This window comes from Podarcis filfolensis (assembly GCF_964270895.1).
Source record: "Podarcis filfolensis genome assembly, chromosome: 13".
Lineage (NCBI taxonomy): Eukaryota > Metazoa > Chordata > Lepidosauria > Squamata > Lacertidae > Podarcis > Podarcis filfolensis.
Genome location: NC_139615.1, coordinates 44834451 through 44848059, shown reverse-complemented (window position 1 = coordinate 44848059; position 13609 = coordinate 44834451). Strand labels below are relative to the sequence as shown.

General features: G+C 43.4%; 1 gene segment (V, D, J or C); it reads left to right on the top strand.

Annotated features, from left to right (window-relative positions):
• Positions 1-12003, top strand: part of LOC310748048 (Ig kappa chain V region Mem5-like) — a 34788-nt gene extending 22785 nt beyond the window's left edge. Inside the window, exons 3-4 of the V gene segment in view lie at positions 6411-6446; positions 11445-12003.
• Positions 12004-13609: the final 1606 nt, after the last annotated feature.

Sequence of the window (13609 nt, the reverse complement as noted above, 5' to 3'; positions counted from 1 at the left end):
TCACTCAGACACCAGCTTCTATACAGGCAAGTCCTGGGGACACAGTCATCATCCAGTGCAAAGCTTCCTCTTCTGTCACTAAATATACAGCCTTGTATCAGTTTAAATCAGGACAGAAACCCAAGCTACTGATTTATGATGCTACAAACCGTTTTGAAGGGACCCCAGATCGCTTCAGTGGCAGCTACGGCACCACTGACTTCTCGTTCACCATCAATGGTGTCCACATCGAGGATGAAGCAGAATATTACTGTGGACAACGCCAAAGTTTACCTTTACACAGTGATACACTTCAGTACAAAAACAAGCTCAGTAGTCTCAGATACCAAAAAGAGATAGCAGTCGGTGTTTTGCAGCAGCAGCACTTAGTAGCAGAACACCTGCTTTGCAGTCAGAAGGTTACAGATTAGATGCCTGGCATCTTCAGGTCCAAACTCTCCAACAATTCACCGATGAAAATAGGGACATCTTAAGGAAAAGCTTGGGCTCCATGATCACAGCAGATGGTGACAGCAGTCACGAAATTAAAAGACGCCTGCTTCTTGGGACAAAAGCGTTGACAAACCTAGACAGCATCTTAAAAAGCAGAGACATCACCTTGCCAACAAAGGTCCGTGTTATGTACTGAGTTGAATAGGATCCAAACTGCAGCAGTCTGATTGGTCCTAGAACAATAGGATCCAAAAGGCAGCAGTCTGATTGGTCCTAGAACAATAGGATTCAGAATGCAGCAGTCTGATTGGTCCTAGAACAATGCAGCAGTATGATTGGTTGGCAGGAACCACCCAATCATGCTCCAGATAGAAGTGAATCCACAACCTGATTGGCTTACAGTAGAATTCCGGAATTAGCCAATCATGTGCAGCCCATTGTGTAAATAATGTATATAAAGCAGATGCTTTGAGGGGATTTTCATTCATTCCTCCTCACCACCATGAGCTGAATAAAGAGCATGAAATCACTTTGCGACTCTGAGTATATTTCAATAGTGATTATGTGATTAAATGTTATAAAATGGAAAATGAATAAAAATATTATTTTTAAAAAGGGAGGCATAGATGGCTCATTCCACCCATTGCTTATTTCTCTAAGCATGGTGCTGTATATTATTGGCATGGTCACATGACCTGGGCCATGTCTTGTGCCCAAACATGGGGTTGGGTGTGATTCTGAGCCAAAATTCTGTGGGGTCCACAACCCTATCTCATCCTCTTATTTTTTCACACATTGGGCTAGCATGTTCCCAAGCATTCTCCCACAAGTGGGGCTGTCTGATTTGGGGTGTCCCAAAATAAAACACCCCTAGTTCTTGACTTCCCATCTCGGGCTCCCAGAGATTTAAAAAGTGTTGTGCAAAACCAACACTTTTGCACAATACAATGACGGAAAATAAATATTCTCTTTGAGAAGAAAAATTGTGAATCTCAAAAGGGACAATCTCCCCCCAAAAGAAGATATATGAGATCCTCTTATTGTGGACTACAGGGACATAGTGACAGTAGCTCCTTATTAAGTTTACTGGCCGAGCTCATTTTGAAACCTTAAAGGAAGTAAGGAACTTGGAATAAGTAACCTACCGTATTTTTCCGTGTATAAGATGCCCCCATGTATAAGACGACCCCTATTTTTTTGAGCCCAAAATTAAGAAATAAATATTTTAAACATTCCGTGTATAAGACGATCCCCAATGTTAAACTTAAAAAATTGGGGGGGGGAATATAGTCTTATACATGGGAAAATACAGTACTTTGTCCTTGTAATGTATAGAGACAGAGAGCAGAGAGCAGTATCTTATTTGCATAGCCCAGAAGTCTTTCAAGAGAACAGCTGTGGGGGTGGGGTGGAATCAGCAAATGCAGTTAAAATTAAACTTTTAAAAAAAAATTATTATTTTTGCTTGTTAAACAGGGGGCAGGTAGAGAACAGCAGACTCTTCTTAGCTCTGTCACATATGAGTGAATCACAAAACTCTCTGAACAATAACTTCGCAGGATGTTATGGCAAGCTGATGAAGCACAGATTACTTGAGCAACCTTCCAGCACCGCAATGGCTTTTAAACGTTTCACTGGTGAAAATAGGGACGCTTGTGAACTTTTGATAATGGCACTGTTAGCACCCCAAGGATCGCTACCTTAGACGGCGCGCGCATTCACATGCTTAAAAAAATAAATAAAATAAAAAGAGCCAACTCAATCTTATGCACATTTACTCAGACCTCAGTCTCACAATTTGATGGGATACCAATAAAAAACAGCTATTTGCAAACTAATCAGGCTCCCTACTGGAGAATTTCAAATTAAAATGAGAGCAGCTTACAGGATACATATATTTCTTAGGATTTCTTTCCCTGTTTATCCTCCCAGCTGAAAGAAAAATAGGGGAAAATGTACTTGGTATATATACTTAATTTCGCACCTTATGGTGTAGCAGCTTGCAAGACTATCTTTAATACTGGGAATTTAAATATATTGTTTTAATAAAACTAATGCATTTTTATTCTACGGCTGTGTCCTTATACAGACTTACCTGAGAGTACAGTTCTCTGTATGTCCATACAAATGTACCAGACAGCTAAATCTTACAAGATACATATCATATTCTCCAAGTAAGCAAGTAAGTTTAGATTATTATTTTTTTAAAGTGTGTATATTTTATTTCCCCTGCTGCCATTGGTGTGCATTTTTCAGGGAAGACTATTTTCTTCCATGCCATGAGTCTTTCTGGAAATTTTAAATCTGTTGGCCAAACCCAGTGGTAAACATTATATGACTCCAAAGTGTACAGTTATTGTGCATGTTTGCAAGTTTCCTTCCATCGAAGTATACCTAGATGGTATCAGGCCAACATAAATCAGCCTAATACTGTCAGCGTTCCTTCGCGATACAATCAGTTGCAGAGTACTCAAAACCCATGCAAAGTTGATAACGTAAAACTGTGAGCTAAGCCTCAGAACAAGACCCTAAGAAAGAAGACCCTACCCACCCGTGGAACGTCTTGCCAGAGTGGTGCATGCTCTAGTTATCTCCCGCTTGGACTACTGCAATGCGCTCTATGTGGGGCTACCTTTGAAGGTGACCCAGAAACTGCAATTAATCCAGAATGCGGCAGCTAGACTGGTGACTGGGAGTGGCCACCGGGACCACATAACACCGGTTCTGAGAGATCTGCATTGGCTCCCAGTACGCTTCTGAGCACAATTCAAAGTGTTGGTGCTGACCTTTAAAGCCCTAAACGGCCTCGGTCCAGTATACCTGAAGGAGCGTCTCCACCCCCATCATTCAGCCCGGACACTGAGTTCCAGCGCCGAGGGCCTTCTGGTGGTTCCCTCATTGCAAGAAGTGAGGTTACAGGGAACCAGACAGAGGGCCTTCTCAGTGGTGGCGCCCACCCTGTGGAACACCCTCCCTTCAGATGTGAAGGAAATAAGCAGCTATCCTATCTTTAAAAGACATCTGAAGGCAGCCCTGTTCAGGGAAGTTTTTAATATTTTACGCTGTACTGTTTTTAACACTTGATTGGGAGCCGCCCAGAGTGGCTGGGGAAACTCATTAATTATTATTATTATTAACAAGAGAACCATAACAGACAATCGAAGACTAAGGTGAAGGAGATCATGAAAGGAAGTCAGCTATGTCATGTGCTGTTGGTGAAATGAATCCACGCAGGGACACTCACGCAGAAGAGAAGTGGCTCATCTCTCTCATACAGACACACGTCAGACACTCACAAAGGCCTAGTTTGGGTAGCAAGTTAAACTTTGGTTTGGTATTCCAAGAATAAGCCTTCAGTTCATAAGCTCACCCCATCCTCTCTCCTTCAGCACAGCTGTGAGGAGGGATTGGAAAATTTGACTTCCGTTTTAACTAATCGCATTTGCACTTTTATATCCAAACCCAGACAAACTGTGGCGAGTCTTAGTTATGGTTCATAATAATAATAATTTATTATTTGTACACCGCCCATCTGGCTGGGTTTCCCCAGCCACTCTGGGTGGCTTCCAACAAAGATGGAAAATATATTAAAATGTCACACATTAAAAACTTCCCTGAACAGGGCTGCCTTCAGATGTCTTCTAAATGTCAGGTAGTTGTTTATCTCTTTGACATCTGATGGGAGGGCGTTCCACAGGGCGGGTGCCACCACCAAGAAGACCCTCTGCCTGGTTCCCTGTAGCTTTGCTTCTCGCAATGAGGGAACCGCCAGAAGGCCCTCAGCTCTGGACCTCAGTGTCCGGGCAGAACGATGGAGGTGAAGATGCTCCTTCAGATATACTGGACCGAGGCCGTTTAGGGCTTTAAAGGTCAGCACCAACACTTTGAATTGTGCTCAGAAACGTACTGGGAGCCCATGTAGGTCTTTCAAGACCGGTGTTATGTGTTCTCGGCAGCCGCCCCCAGTCACCAGTCTAGCTGCTGCAAACCAAAATTAAAGCAGCAAACCATGGTTTATAAAGTTGGCTTGTTTTCCTATAGTTTAGGCAAGCCACAGTTTAGGATTCAGACATAACAATATACTGCAGTTCATTAAAAATGGAAGTGAAATCTTACAATCTGTTCCTCGCAGGTGTGCAAGAGGAGAATTGCATGTGCCTCAGGTTTAAACCTTGGTTTAATCCTAGGTAGATCTAGGGCCTACTTGGTGTCTGCTCCCAAACGTGCTTAGACTACAACTCCCATCATCCCTAGCTAGTTGGACCAGTGAATGGGAATGATGGGAGTTGTAGTCCAACCAAATCTGGGGACCCAAGGTAGGCTTAGAGTGTATTTAGCAACAGCAGTTTACAGCCTCTCTGACCTTTGGCAAAAAAAAAATAAAGTCCATTCTCGTCATATTTCTTAAAATCTTTTATCATGGATGTACGTAGGAAAGTCCTAATGAGAATTTTGGCCATCATAATAAAGAACAAGGTGCAGACCTATTCATGTGTATTCAGAAGTAAATCCCATGAATTGCAGTGAGATTTCTCCCAGATAGCCATGTTTAGTTTTGTAGCCTAAGTGGAGAAAACAGATGTTTTTCTTTGTTAAAGCGTGTTCTCCTTCATGGAGAGCACGTGTTGCGGTGGGGTCTGACAGGCCACCCCTCTGTTGCTGGGCGGGTTAGTATGGATGACCATCCACAGTGATTGGGCAGTTGGGTTACTGGGCAAATTTTGGTGTTGCCATTTAGGGGGATGGACCAAAGGTTATAAAATCAAGTCACGCAGCGCTGACTGGGCTCTTTTGCTGCGTGCATCAGATCACCCTCCCACCCTCCCTAATCTAGGGCTATTGCGTTGACTTTGCTATGGGTGTGATGGGGTCGTCTGCTTTGGGGGCAGGGGCGCCTGGTAGGAATTTTGTCCATTTGGCTGATTGGCTGGTGCCATTTGGTTTTTGCCTACTGCGTAGTAAATCGTCACAACTTGTAAGGTTGCGGTTAGTAAAGGTAAAGGGAGACCTGACCATTAGGTCCAGTCATGACCGACTCTGGGGTTGCGGCACTCATCTCACTTTACTGGCTGAGGGAGCCGGCGTACAGCTTCCAGGTCATGTGGCCAGCATGACTAAGCTGCTTCTGGCGAACCAGAGCAGCACACGGAAACACCACTTACCTTCCCGCCGGAGCAGTACCTATTTATCTACTTGCACTTGGACGTGCTTTCGAACTGCTAGGTTGGCAGGAGCAGGGACCGAGCAACGGGAGCTCACCCCGTCGCGGGGATTCGAACCGCCGACCTTCTGATCGGCAAGTCCTAGGCTCTGTGGTTTAACCCACAGCGCCACCCACGTCCCAAGGTTGCGGTTAGGCATTGGTTAAAAATTGGTTGGTGGAGGGGTAAGGGTTGGCGGTGCCTGCCCCTCCAATGCTGCTGCAGAAAGGGAATTCCGTTAAAGGAATCCAGGGGCTTGCCATTCTTTCGTCCGTACCCCTGCATGGGGCTTGGGCCGTGCAAACCCCTGGGTGCATGCGGGGAGAGGTGAGGGTCTGGTGCCCGGCTCCATGCTCCCCCCAATATTGTTTTCCCTTACTGGCTTTCACTGGAATCTGGAAGTCAGTTCTGTCCCTGGATGGGGACAGAAAGTCAGAACCAATGCCTACGCAACCACTCACATTTATGTATTTTAATAAAGTTATGGCCAAAATTATGCCCAAAAGCTTAAACAAAAATTATGTGTGAATTGTGAATTATTTAGGGGTGGCTTGAGGGGACCTCGACACGAAAAAGACAAGGCAAGGCCATCTTGTAGTCAGTTCAGCTGGTCCTGTGCCTAGTGCCTCATTTTTTGGTGCTCTGCAATGCTCTAAGGAGCAAATACTCTAAATTCTGGTTTGCATAGCATTTTTTGAAAGCTTTCCTCCAGCGGTCACAGCTGAAAGAAACTTGGTCTTTTTGTCACGGGAGCAGGTCTTGCTAAAGCACTGTGTTACACTTTCGGTGCCGGGACCAAGCTAGAAGTGAAACGTAAGTCTGATTTTTCCGCTGCTGCTTTGGGGTGCTGGGTGTGGAAAGTCTATGTTTTTACTGTAATTTTTGATCAGTGTTGGAAAGCAGTGAGGCGAACCCTCTACGCATTATGGGGAACGGATAACAGTGTATTGCAGTGGAATTTAGAGTTGTTCGGGCAGTGAAAAATGTCAGCATGTGGGGCAAATCCATGGGGCAAAAGCTGTGGTTCACTCTCAGCGATGGGACCAAGGGGGAAAAAAGAGTGTGCTTTACGTTCTTTTCTCCCCCATCCGCCAACATCTTGGGACTCTGCATGAAAATAATGCCAGCAGAATTTCTAGCCAAAGTTGAGGTGAAGATTAGAATGACTTCTGTAATAGATTGAGCTGGTATGAACTTGTGAAAGGTCATATTTCACCTGACTCAGTTGGAGGAGCTTGAGCCTCTTAATCTCAGGTTGGTGGGTCTGAGCCCCACATTGGGCAAAAGATCCCTTCATTGCAGGGGTTGGTCTAGATGACCCTCGTGGTCCCTTCCAACTCTACCAACTCTTCTAAGTCTATGATTCTACGAGTATGAGAAGACCACAGACTCTACAGCGATACATTAATTTGCGAATCAGGTATTTCCAGGGAATGTCATGTTTGCCCAGAGTTAACTCTGTCAGAGGCAGAATTCTGATCACTGGTGCGATAAGGAAAATAATAGTAATAATAATAATAATAATAATAATAATAATAATAATAATAATAATAATTTATTATTCATACCCCACCCATCTGGCTGGGTTTCCCCAGCCACTCTGGGCGGCTTCCAACAGAACACCAAAATACAATAACCTATTAAACATTAAAAGCTTCCCTAAACAGGGCTGCCTTCAGATGTCTTCTAAAAGTTGGATAGTTGTTTATTTCCTTGACATCTGGTGGGAGGGAGTTCCCCAGGGCAGGTGCCACTACCGAGAAGGCCCTCTGCCTGGTTCCCTGTAACTTGGCATCTCGCAGCGAGGGAACGGCCAGAAGGCCCTCGGCGCTGGACCTCAGATAAAAATCGTAAACCGGTGAAGTTCTTTTCAAAGGGTACACAGTGGGTCTCTTATCCCTGTGGAGTCAGATATATCAACCTGACGTCACAGTAATTTGAAAATGCACGTTGCAACAGGTAAAACGTGTAAGTCCTTCAAGGAGCTGAGGACAAAAAGTGGTCAGAGTTAAACCCATTGTAAGTTTAGACAGTGTTGCGCCATGTGTGCATTTACCTTGCAGGAAAAGGCCCTATCTTTTGTGGGACGGGGATTGTTTCACAACAGCTTCAAATCAGCTTTAATTGTGCAGATTTTGCTGGGATATGTTTGGAACCCTTTGTGGGTTTACTTTTCAGTTCAATGGCATTTGCTTCCAGGTAGGTGAGCTTAAGACTGCCACCTAAGTGAAGAAAATAGACGTCGTTTTCTCTGTTCAACGACTACGCTTAATGTTCCACTTTGTAGGCACTCAGTTTGTCGTGAGACTGGTACCTTGTTTCCAGATTTCTAGGAGCGAAACCATTTTGCTTACTCGTAAAAACTTTGAAATCTTCCCTTCAGTGGCCACAGTTGGGAGGGACTTGGGTTTTTGCCGAGGGCATGAGCAATGGCAAACCACTGTGGTTCACTTTTGGTGGCGGGACCAAGTTAGAAATCAAGCGTAAGTCTGTTTTCTCTCTCTGTTGCTTTGGGGTACAGTGTGTCGGAAATCTATATTTTCATTTTTGTTGAGTGTTGGCAAGCTTCTGGGCATTGGGAGAAAAACTACACAAGCTGGGGAACGGACGATTATGACAGAAAACTGAGGTAGGGTTTGGGATTGTATTTTTTTCCTAACTGAAGCTGCTAAGAGCTTCGTTTGGTGGTCAGTAAAAAACTTCAGCGTGCGGGAAAATGCTGCGATTCACTCTCTGCAGTGGGACCAAACGGGAGATAAAAGAGTGTGCATTTTATTCTTCCCTTGTGTCACTTCTGCCTCTTTCCCCACAATGTCTTGAGCTCTGCATGAAATTGATGCTAGCAGACTTTCTAGCCAAAGCTGCAGTAAAGATGGGAATAACATCTCTAACTGGTTTAATTTGGTATGAGCCAAGTGATATCCAATGGAGAGCCAATTTAAAGAAACAGTTTAAAGGTTTTCAGAACGTAGGGAGTCGTCCCAGAAGCTAAATCGGGTTGCCTCTAGACAAACCAATAACAGTTCAGACTTACTGTTTTAAAAAAACTGCTAATTGCTGAAAACTTGATGAAGAAACCAGATCACAGACAGAGAAGGGCAGAAAAAAAGAACTGAATATTCAGTTGAAACAAAATTCCCCTTTCTGCACTTTACCAGGTTTTTACACTGGGTGTTCAGCAGTTGCTAATAAAAACATGTATCCTTCATAGAAAGCGCTTTATTTGAAATAAATTACAGTGGGAAGGGAAGGTGGTTTTTTTGCAAAGCGCTTGGAAACCAGCCCAGTTCATTTCAGGGGAATTTATTTCAATGTAAATGGGCACAATTTGGAATATTTTGGTACCCTTAAGTCCCAATGGATGGCTGGGTGGTAAAAATTATGTAACTCCTGGCTTGACTGCATAGAACCAAACCTGCCGTCATATGTAAACTTTTTTTTGGGGGGGGGAATTCAATTAAACCTGCATAGGATTGGGTTGTATGGCACCACTGGGTATCGATTTAGCACACATTCATCTGAATGAATGGAAAGAAATCCCATGGGAGCAGTGAACCTTGATTTATGCACTTGATAAAGTAGCAAGAACACAACAGATGATTTCTGGACTCGTTAATTTGAGAATACATTAATTTGAAAATGCAGGTATTTCTAGGTGAGATCCTATTTGTAGTTAAGTCTAGCATTGTAACTAAGATGCTAGAAATACTCTATCATTGATTTTCACAGGGATTTTAGTCTGACTGTTCTGAAAAAAACCTATGTTAGAAACAGATATAGATATAGCTCTATAGACTACCCTAATTGGAGGACTTTTGCCCAAATGGCACAGTAAAGCCCTTTCCCCCCTCTTTTGGCTGTGGCGTACCATGCATATTGATGGTGCGGTGCAAATATATTGATTGATCAGCAAATACATTGATAAATCAAAATCTGTTCTATCATAGATAAGTCAAGAGGAACCTTAAAAAATAATAATAAGCAGGCATTTTATCAATGTGCTCTGTCAAAGGCAACTGGGATTGAAGACGCTATTAATTTATAGCAGAGACAGAATTCTGCAATAAGGAAAGTTAGGGGGGGAAGAAAAAGAGTGAAATTTCAAGGCTATTTTCAAAGTGAATATAGTATTTATTTTGTCCCTACCAATCTGATGGGGCAATACTTTGCAGAGATCAGTCACAGCAAGTAAAATGAAATGTATGTCCTTTACGAAACTTAGAGCACAAGCTGATCAATGTTAAGCCCACTGAATGCTTAGCACATGCTTAATTATTTGCCGTTGAAATTAATAGGGGGACTTCATATTTTACTGGTTTGGGCCATTGTTAGTTACTTGGGCATTTCTGAAGTAATCAAGAAAGGAGAAACAATGTAAAATATGGTAAAAACGTAAGTTTTAAGATGGAATATAGAATTTAACTCTCCTATGTGATTCATGTATTGGTGCTTAGCGAACGGTTTAAACAGCACGTTTCATTTATAGGATATAAAATGTAAGAACCATGTACAAAGAAGTAAAGAAATGTCTGCACTTACACTCTAGCCAAATTTATAACAATGCACCACACACCAATTACCCAAGCCAAACTAATGCAGAATATTTCTAATTTTGCAGCTTTCCACGAGCTCAAATTCTCTGTCCCAGCCAGAGGACAGGGCTGTAGGACCCAGATATGAATACTGGCCCATGGAGTCTTTTCTCCAGTTTTTACTTTACTCAGTAAAGACTGAAAGATACTACTAGGAAAATGTTCACTTTAAAAATGTGTTGAACTATTTCTTTTACAATGACACCTGCCAAACTTTAGATCAGATTTCTGCACAGCTACTGTGTCTTGTCTGAGAGTCTGCTGAGCCCAAATTTTACTTTCCTGCAGTACAAACACTGTCATGAACACTGTAGGTTTTGAATTTCTATGGTTTTCAGAACAACCGTGTCCATGTTTGCATGGCAATGAGACATTCTCAATTCAGCAGGGTTCACTTCCAGATAAGGGGACGTAGGGGTGCAGCTTGAAGTCTTTTCTGTACCTTTAACAGCTGTTTAATCTGCAGACATCATCAGCAAGAATAAAAGCATTATAACTCCAATCAGTTTCAGAATGTTGGGCTGCTCCTAAATAATAATGATGATGATGATGATGATGATGATGATGATGATGATTTATTTATACCCCGCCCATCTGGTTGGGTTTCCCCAGCCACTCTGGGTGGCTTCCAACAGAATATTATAATACAATAGTCTATTAAACATTAAAAGCTTCCCTAAACAGGGCTGCCTTCAGATGTCTTCTAAAAGCCTGGTAGTTGTTGTTCTCTTTGACATCTGCTGGGAGGGCGTTCCACAGGGCGGGTGCCACCACCGAGAAGGCCCTCTGCCTGGTTCCCTGTAACTTGGCTTCTCGCAGTGAGGGAACCGCCAGAAGGCCCTCGGCGCTGGACCTCATTGTTTGGGTAGAATGATGGGGGTGGAGACGCTAAATGTGTGGGGGAAGCAATAATAATAATGATGATGATGATGGCAAATCTGAGCCTGAATGCTATTTGCATTTCTGGTCTGATCAAGGTAGCAAACTAGGGGGTGTCATGAAACAGCAGCAAATACTGCACTTACTTTATTGGGGGGGGGTGAAGAAGTAGAGGGGAAACTTGTGGATGCTCGTTGCCTCAAGCACTTGGTAGCTTCACAATTTTTTGGACAGCGGCGCCATTTGCAGCAAAATGTTTTGAGCTAGCACTGTGGTTTTTCACTGGCCCTGTGGTACACCTGGATGATGCAATATTCTGTGTTCTTGTTTGTTAACGCAGGAAGAGAAGATTCCACCCCATCGGCAATCATTTTCCCACCTTCGCCGGAGCAACTTAAAACGGATTCAGCCACTGCAGTGTGCCTGGTCAGCACATTCTACCCGAGCAGCCTGACCGTGGTCTGGAAAGTGGACGGCACTCCCGTCACTGAGGGCGTCCAAACCAGCCCCCCAGCGTCGGATACAGACAACACCTATAAGCTGAGCAGCACCCTGACACTCCCTACATCAGATTTCAACACCCACAAACTATACAGTTGTGAAGTGACGCACAAAACGTTGTCCAGTCCTCTTGTGAAGAGTTTTAGGAGGTCTGAGTGTTCCGGATAGGCCCCTCTATAAAGCAGGCCCTTCTTTTACTGGTCATTTATAGTCATTCCCCTGTTTACCACCCCTATCAGAAATCCCCCTAGTATTATGACTGTAGGAAATATCTCATATTGCATGTCCTTTCTCTGCAGTCTGTAACTTCTTCCACATCCTTTTTTCCTCTTACTGATATCATATTAACCTTGGGAAATAATATAAATGCAGAAATAAACGCATTATGTTGGAAAGCATGGTGTCTCCCTCCGCTTCTTGTTTTCAAGGTCGCAATCAATGGAAATCAAGCAAAATCAGATGAATTATAATACTTGATGGGGGGGTGGGTTGAGGGGAGAGGGCAGGTTGCTGCTTGCTATCGATCTTAAGGCATAATGAATCAACCATAAGGAATCAATATGACGGTAACCATAGGCGTGGTTGGTAAAAGGTCTTAAAACATCCACCTGCTCTGCAAGGACTTTTCAAGGCCCAGCAAATATGGCCTCCTATGGTCACTACATTCCTTTATCCACTGAACGGGTGAGAATTTGTTGGTTGGTGCCTTTGGTTGCCATGGTGCACAGTTAGAGTGTAAATGGCCTAAACATCCCTAAATGGCCTTGGCCCAGTGTACCTGAAGGAGCGTCTCTACCCCCATCGTTCAGCCCGAACACTGAGGTCCAGCGCCGAGGGCCTTCTGGCGGTTCCCTCATTGTGAGCAGTGAGGTTACAGGGAACCAGACAGAGGGCCTTCTCGGTAGTGGCGCCCACCTTGTGGAAGACCCTCCCTTCAGATGTGAAGGAAATAAGCAGCTATCCTATCTTTAAAAGACATCTGAAGGCAGCCCTGTTCAGGGAGGTTTTTAATATTTAATGCTGTATTGTTTTTAACACTCGACTGGGAGCCTCCCAGGGTGGCTGGGGAAGCTCAGCCAGATGGGTGGGGTATAAATAAATTATTATTATTATTATTATTATTATTATTATTATTATTATTATTACATTTACAGTGCCAACCTATATCCATTTATTTCAGTTAAATCCACATAATCCTGGAGCTTGCACTTTCTCTATCTCTCTCTCTCACACACACACACCCTACAATGTCCGGGGTTCCCTGGAGGAGCGGGGATGACTCTGAGGTCTCTTCTGCACTGTATATTTCAATTACAGTGGTACCTCTAGATACGAACGGGATCCGTTCCGGAGCCCCGTTCGCATCTAGAGGTAAACGCATCTAGCTACGGCATGTCTGCGCGCACACACATTGCTTTTTGCTGCTTCTGCGCATGCGTGTGACGTCATTTTGAGCGTCTGCGCGTGCGCAAGCGGCAAAACCCGGAAGTAACACGCTCCGTTACTTCCGGGTTGCCGCGGAGCACAACTCGAACGTGCTCAACTCAAAGTGTATTTAACCCGAGGTATGACTGTAGTTTCATAGCTCTGCTTCCCACATAGAACTCTGGGAAATGTGGTTTGTTAAGGGTGCTGAAAGTTGTCAGGAGATCCCTATTTCCTTCACAAAACTACAGTTCTCAGAGTGGTTTGACGACCAGCCCTTCTTCCCAATGAACTCTGGGAACAGTAGCTCTGTGAGGGGAAGAGGGCTCTCTTTTTTTTTTTAAAGAAATATTTATTAAGATTTTACAAAAACAGATATACAAAAACACATAATAAAAAAGCAAAAATAATAATAATAAACATACAAAAAAAAATACAAAAAATTAAAAACAATTCTTTTTCATAATTTAAAACTCATTTGCTTGTTTCTTTGACTTCCTCACACCTCCCCTTCTTGTATTCCCATTTAAATAAGCAAATCAGCAAATCCTTACCCTCTTTTGTCATCCATTATCAATT